Genomic DNA, 7,662 nt, shown 5'->3' on the forward strand with positions numbered 1-7,662 from the left:
CCAGACAGCCCCCATTTAAGATGAGCTCATTTCCACAGCCTTGGTTTTTTTTTTTTTTTCCTTTTTTTGGCAGAACCGGGGATTGAACTCAGTTTCTTACTTGCGCTTGCCAGGGAAGCGCTTATTCCACGAAGCCATCTTTCCTGCCCCTCTGCAGCCTTCTTGGGAGCTGACTTCAGCTGTGTGCTATGGGTCATGTAGCTGCCTGAGGTCCTGGAGGGAGAGCGTGTCTGCCAAGGCACTGAGCCAGCAGCTCAGGCAGAAAGCACTGGCCAAGCCGCTGCTACCTCAAGTACTTGCTACGGTGACAGGAAGCTGACAACCTCCTGGGACAAAGATGTCCCCATCTTACTAAAAGATAAAAACTGTACTGTTTAACCAGTAAAATGGGGGGCCTGGCCATAGCTCAGTTCTTTAAGTGGCTGCTTCCACAAAGCTGTCAGCCTCAGGTTGCTGAAGTTTGATCCCCACAACTCTAGCCAGCCAAACTTGCCCTGAAGGCATTCCGAGCCCCCCCCCCAAAAATTTAAAGCAGTAAAATGGGTCAGATAAAACAAGCCCCTCACACTGCTAGTTGAAACCCAAGTCCTGAAGCAGCAGCTGCTCTGCTAATTAGGACCCCCACAGGTCTCGCTTTCATTTCACCTTTCCTGGGTTGGCCAAGGCTTGGCCTGGGTTTCACCCAGCAGTGTGATGCCCAGGTTGTCAGCTTCCTGCCCGGGTAACACATACCTGAGGGGAGTGACTTAGTCAAGCTCCATCTTGGCTCACGGTGTGTGGCAGCAGCAGTGACAGGCAGCACCACCTTCCACCCAGCCAGAAGGAAAGGTCCCCTATCTCTGCAAGGCCACATGTTCAGTGACTGGGACCTCCACAGGTTCCTCTAGCTTCTGGCAATGCCCAGGGGAGAGGGGGAGGCTTTAACGTGTGGGCAGGTGGGGGACATTAGGATCAAATTAAAAGGCCACATCCTTGCAGTACATCCAGGTGGTGTGGCTGCGGTAGAGTAAAAGTGTTATACCGCACCCGTGGGACCTGGGGTCGGCACGCTGAGGCGGAGCCACGTTCCTCTTGGGTAAGGCTGGGACAGTGGTTCCTGCTGTACCTGGGGTTATGCATTTGAGGCTGTGACAGCTCAGTCTGTTGTGCAGTGGCCAGCATGGTTGTGGTATCCCGGGTGTTCCTGGGATCTGTGCTCAGGGTTTTGAATCCAGGCCTTTTTTTTTTTTTTTTTAAATTAAGTACAGGTCTCACTGCACAGATCGGACTCTAGAGATGTCTCCTGTTTTCATCCTCCCAAGCACTGAGATTACAAGTGGCCACCACACCCAGTCTCAATCGTATCCTGGGGGCGGGGGCCGGCACACCCCTCGGGGATCCAGGCCTTTTAAGAGCCTCAAAAGAGGCTTCTGCAGAGCTGAGTGTCCTCTGGCTCACCCTGGCTGGGAAGAAAGCTGGGGCCTCAGCAGCGCAGGGGACTCTGCTGTCCTAAGTAGGGGTGATGTCACTTACATGAGGTAGTGACCTACCTGAATGATGTTACTCTTCACCCACTATTGAGTTGCACTAAAGGGATGCATTTTTAGTTTTATTTTACTATTTTAACTCTAGGTTGACACACTTGCAATCTCAGCACTCAGGAGGCTGAGGCAGGTGGATGGCTACCCAACAAGCCCAAGGCCAGCCTCAACTACCTAGGGAAGCCCTGTGTCAACAAAGCAAAGCAAAAATAAGGTTTTAAAAAGTAAAGCAAAACAAAAAAAGGATAACGGTAATCACACTGTTTCATCAGCCCTTCCTGGACGTCTTTCTCAAGCTGCTGAACTTGTGTATCCATTGGGTCCCAAGTAGAGCACTGTCTCTGGGACCCGGTTGCTTCGTGCCTCCCAACTTTAGCGGCTGTGTCCTCCACCTTGCCCTTATCTTGCCTCCCAGCTAACCTGTACCTAGGCCTTGTTTCTCCTGTGTGCCGCACAATAATGCTTACCACATGGAGTGAGTGGGCCAGGCTGCTGCCAAGCATGTGCCGGGTAGTGACTGGGACTTGCAAAGTGCACACATCTGAGTGATTGGAGACATGTACAGCTTTAGAATTCTGTACATCTAGACTGGAAAACTGCAACGGGCACCTCTTCGTTAGATTTATTCAGGCAAGAATAAAAGTCAACTGAGATGGGCATTTTATTTTTAGTTTTCTCTTGTCCACGCTGGCCTCGCAAGTGTTGTGATATACCCAGCCTACCTTATGAGGTTTTTTGGGGGGGGCATGGAACCGGGGATTAAACTCAGACCCTTGTACTTGCCAGGGAAGTGCTTATTCTACTGAGCCATCTCCTGGGCTCCTACTTTGTGGGTCTTAAAAGCATAGAAAATGGCAACAATGCAACCTATGGGTCTCACCTTGAGAGCAACTTCCTGTTAGAAGCCTTCCTGGAACCACTCATCTGGGAGGCATTCATGCTGTCCCCCAGCGCCCCCAAGCAAAACACATCCCACAGCCTGTGGCTGCTGTCAGCTGTCAGGGATCCCCTGGCCGACTCCACATTTTTATAAGAGTATCTCTCTGTTACTGTTCTATGTCTAGCACACATTTAGCAAACAGAAGAAACTAAAAAATTTTACTAGAATGGAAAAAAAACCACATGAGAAATGAAATCAGCTGTAACTCCACACCCAGCAAGAACAACTGATTCTTACAAGTTGCTTGGTGGAGCGTGAGCCCCACAGAGACAGCTGCTCAGAAGGCCCCGTGTAATTCCGCAGCAAGTTAAGGGAGGGTCGCCCCTCAGCCCTTGACATGTGTGGCATTGTGTGTGCACGCGCGCGTGTGTGTGTTAGACAGTTGCTAATGGTCACTGGAGGACTGCACTCTGGAGAAAAATTAAGGCACTGGTAACAAGAGAAGCTCACTAACTCTGTATAAATGTGATATCAGGAAACTGCGTTTTGAGTTGTCTCTGCTTATGATCCGGTCCTTTTTATGGCAGCTTAATTTAGCATGGCTCCGAGAAACTGCTCGATATGCCGCAGGAGCTTTCTCTTTTCCCTTCCCTAGCAAATCATTCTATCATTAAACCAATACATAATCAAATCTAAACCCTGTGGAATCCTGAGGCCTTTGATATATAGGAGGAAATTCGAAACGGCTAACACATAACTCAGATATGGTGACATGTTTCTGAGCACTTTGGATTTAAAGAAAATCCCAGGCAGGCTTGCCTGTAATTCCAGCATTGGGGGAGGCTGAGGAAGGAGGATCACAAGTTAGAGCCTGGCTTGGACAGGTTAGCAGTGTTCTGAAGCCTTTCTCAAAATAATAAAAGGGGATAGAGAGGTAGCTCAGTAAGTCCCTGGGCTTGATCCCCACTAGTGCAAGAATGAGTGAAAGAGGTCCCTTGAGACTGCATGATCAGAGCATGTTCTTTAACAGTAGAGTCACAGGCTTCAACAGTAGTGTCACAGTGTGACAGGCTTCCCATGGTCTGTGGCAGGAATCATCAACACCAGTGCAGAAGTTCCCACCACCTGGCAACTCCTGCAGGGAGGGCAGGAGGAGGGAGACACTCCAGGAAGGGGAGGACAGGAGTGGGCCTGGAGAAGTGGTGCAAGGAGCCGCTCCCACCTCACTTCCAGGAGGCCCACTTCCGGGAAGGATTTGGAGACGGGTGCGCAAGGGAGGAAGGGACGTCTGGAGACTGAAGTGTGCACAGGAGGGCTTAAACACGTGCCCTCTTCTTATAAACAAAAGTTTACCAAGATAAATCCTAAAAGTTTTGGTGGTAGTGGGGATTGAAGCCAGGGCCTTTGTAAGTGAGCTACATTCACAGCTGCTGCTGCTGCTGCTATCACCATCACCATCATCATCATTGTCATCGTATTTTGAGGTAGTGTTTTACTAAGTCACTTAAATTGCTCAGCCTGGGCTTGAACATGTGATCCTCCTGCCTCAGCCTCCCAAGTACTGGAATTACAGACATGCACTATCATGCTAGGCAGAATTTTGAGTACAGAGTTGAACAGAGGTGGTGAGAAAGCATCTTGTTCCCAAGCCTAGAGAGAAAGGTCATAATACCTAACGGAAGACTTTCAATCTTCCACCATGAAGTACAACGCAGTCTTTTTATAGATACCCTTTATTAGATTGAGGATGCTCCCTTCCATTACTAGTTGGTGAGTGTTTTGAGGATGAAGACGTGTTTAGTTTTGTCAGTTACTTGTTAAGAGGACCATGTGGGTTTTGTCTTCCATTAATATGATGTATTATATTAATTGATCTTAAAACTTTTTAAAGAATGTATTTGGTTGTTACAGGGTCTCATTATGCAGCTCAGACTCATGGCGAAACTCCTGCTTTCAGCTTCCCCAGCACGGGGACTACAGGCGTGTGCTACTACACCTGCCTGGACTCTGGCCAGCTTAGCCCTCCCTGGGGGGCAGGGCTGATGTGGCATGTGGTGCCGGGGATCGAACTGCGGTCCCTGCACTTGACTAAGCAGGCGCTTTAGTGCACTGAGCTATCTTGCTAGCCCCTAAAAAAATTTTGAGATAGGGTCTCTGTGTGTATTTCCAGGCTGCTCTTGAACTTACTGTGTAATCCAGGTTGTCCTCAAACTCATAGTGATCCTCCTACCTCAGCTTCCCAAGTGGTAGGACTACAGATGTGCACCACCATACCTGGATGAAACTTTGGTATTACATCCTCTTTTCAACATCTTTTTAAGAAATAGATTATTCACAGGCAGTGTGCATGTAGCTGGTGATTTTCTAGTACTTTCTGCACCTAGGAGTTGCTTTGTCAGTTTTGTTCCAAATGAGGTAAGACATTTTTATTGCTTCTTCCTAGAATCTTCTCTACCAATAAAATTAGTTTTCTTAGTGTACTACATTCTGTTTTCCTTTCTTGTGATTTATGTGTGATTCTGACAGTCTGTCACATTATTCTTGCCACTAACCATTTGTGGTGTTTGCCTTTCTGTGGGACTCAGCTAATAGCTATATTCTAGTAATTTTCTTTGGCAAGAGAGAGCATAGAAAGTCCAGTCTTCTGATGCTGTTATTCTCGAGTCCTCATTTGTTGAGCTCTACCAGCACCCTGAGTGGAGGGTTTCATAGGACAGGTTGTTTTTTTTTGTGGAACCGGGGATTGAACTCAGGCCCTTGCGCTTGCTAGGGAAGTGCTTATTCCACTGAGCCATCTCCCTAGCCTTTCATAGGACAGTTGACATCACCATTGCATGAGTGTTATGCAGCCAGATTTAACACCAGATGACCAATACCAACCTAGTTTCATCCATGTCCTTGAGAGAAGGTAGCTGAGTGTCAAAGGAATGAGACTGTTGGCTTGCAATGAAAACCACTTTGTGCCGTTCCTAAATTCAGGGATTTCAGGAGCAGAAATCTACATGCTGAGTGACACCTAAGCATGTGCCAGGCCCATGCAGCCTTGTCAGTATCCCCCAAAGCCAGTCATCGTTCCACTTTTTTTTTTCCAGTGAGGGTCTACAGAGTCTTACTATGTGGTGATCCGCCTGTGTTCCCCCGTCTCAGCACGCCCTGGGGACCGGAATGGCACACTGGGAATTGAACTCCAGCCGTTGAGTCTGCCTAAGTAGGTGCTTTAATCCACTGAGCTATTTGGCCAGCCCTTTTCCACTCACTCTTGCCTCTGCTGGAAGGCCCTTCACGGCAGCCTACTGTCTCATTCCTACCAGGCAGCCTCAATCTGACTACACAAAAACTACAAGACTTTAAGCTTCAGGGTAAAGCCAGCAGACCAGACTCTTCTCACAGTGGCATAGGGCACAATCTGTAAACAGGCACAAGACGCAGTCCCTGCCCTCAGGATCTCACCATTAAGTGCAAGATTACGTAGAAACATTTGAAGCTGCTTGAGGTGGTGCGCACCTGCAATCCCCGTCAGGCAGAAGGGGGGCTGTCAAGTGTGACCATTAATCATGGTGTGTCCAGTTGAGTGGGTTAAGAAACACCTAGTATGTTACTAGGGCATGTTTTTGGTGCCCATGTGTGGCTCATGGCAGTGCGACCCTTGGTCCTGTCGACGGCCCTGGCCTCAGCTCCTTCCTCTCACGCTCTTTCCCTTTTCCACTCCCTGGCTGCTGTGGACTAAGCAACTGTGCTCCACCATGCCCTTCAGCCATGACATTCCTGCCCAGGCACCTGTTTACTGTGGTCTGAGCCCTCTCAAATCACATGAAGTCTCTCCTTTAAGTTGTGGATATCACATACTGTATTTCAGCAGTAGGAAAGGTGATGAATACAGCCAGTTTAAGGCCACCCTGGGCAACTTAGCAAGATCCTGCCTCAGAATAAATAGTGGCAGAATGGCCCTCGGTCCAATCCCCAGTACAACAAAACAAAAAAAGAACTCTTAAAGATGCATTTTTTTTCTGAACAAATCTTTCACTTGTACAGTTTTTTTCTGATCCCTGCCCTACTGTCTTTTCAAAGTGTGGTGAGACATTTAATTAGAAACCATTTTACTGGGCCAGCCAGATAGCTCAGCAGACTAAATCACCTGCTTAGGCAAGGTTTCAGTCGCAGGCCTGCTGTGCTGGCTCCACCCCTGGGGCTTGCTGAGACAGGGACTGAGAGTGGGCGTGGTGGCATGCTCCTGTAATCCCAGCATTTGGGAAGCTGAAAACAGGAGGATCAATATGAGTTGGAGCTACGTAGTTAGACTCTGTAGACCCTGTACTAAAATGCAAAAATAAATAAAAATAACAAAGAAACCCAAGAGAGTCTTACCATCAGTAGTTGCTCAGGGAGACACTCTGGACATGCAGCCAGCAGCCTTGTTTAATAGGCATCCAACATGGGGTGCTGCCCTTCTGGAAGGACTCCGGAGCTTGCACTGCAGTGGAGACCCAGCCACTACCCTATAGTGCCCTGACCTTGCCACCGCACATCTCCAGCTCCAGCACAGGAGTAGCATGGACAATGGACAGGCACTCCAGCCATCTGCAGGGAACCAGACATCTGTCACACATACTGTGACTTCATTTCTGCTCTTATATTCAGCACAAGATTTGCTTAGTTTGTCAGGATGAGGCTTGCCCTGCCTGTTTTTACTTTCTGTCTGTCTCTATCAATTTTAGGGAAGGGTCTACAGGGTGTTCAGTGTCTCTCTACTAGATTGGACTTGTAGTGATCCGCCTGTTTATAGCCTCCCAAGAGCTGGGACTACAGGCACGCGTGCCACCATTCCCAGTCTCAATTGCTGTCTTAGCGGACCCTGAGCTCCGGGGCAACAGGCCCAGGGATTGAACACCTGGCCCCTGGCAATTTGGCTGGCCCATACTTTCTCATTCTCTGGTCCTCTCTGTGTTTCTAGAATCTCATTTCCAAGAATCCCAGGGCCAAACAGAAAGTTCTAGCATTTAAGAAGATGCTTGTGTTGGAAGTCCACACAGGGAGCTCTTCGTAGATGTGCAGCATCACCCCAAATCCTCATTACAATAGACCCAGGGAAGGCTGGACCTGGAGTCAGTCTGCAGTACAGCTGCCCAGGTGTGATTAAACAGTTAACAGCTCTCTTCACTTCCAGAACCCTCATGGGGCCGGGGAGATGGCTCAGTGGAATAAGCGCTTCTCTGCCAAGTGCAAGAGCCTGAGTTCAATCACCGGTTCTGCAAAAAAAAAAAA

Source organism: Octodon degus, unplaced genomic scaffold (assembly GCF_000260255.1).
Source record: "Octodon degus isolate 3935 unplaced genomic scaffold, OctDeg1.0 scaffold00118, whole genome shotgun sequence".
Classification (NCBI taxonomy): domain Eukaryota; kingdom Metazoa; phylum Chordata; class Mammalia; order Rodentia; family Octodontidae; genus Octodon; species Octodon degus.